Raw genomic sequence first — 216 nt, forward strand, 5'->3', positions numbered from 1 at the left:
TCGTCATCCCATATTGCGTGACTCATAAAAAAAGTAAAAATACATGTTTAAATCTGAGCCATCCCCCCCCCCCCCTACAAAATATATTGTTAATGATAATAATAACAAAATAATAATAATAATAATAATAATAATAATAATAATAATAATAATAATAATAATAATAATAATAATAATAATAATAACAATAATAATAATAATAATAATAATGATAAT

This window comes from Berghia stephanieae, chromosome 3, assembly GCF_034508935.2.
Source record: "Berghia stephanieae isolate SIO BIC M18660-M18661 chromosome 3, UCSD_Bste_1.3, whole genome shotgun sequence".
Lineage (NCBI taxonomy): Eukaryota > Metazoa > Mollusca > Gastropoda > Nudibranchia > Aeolidiidae > Berghia > Berghia stephanieae.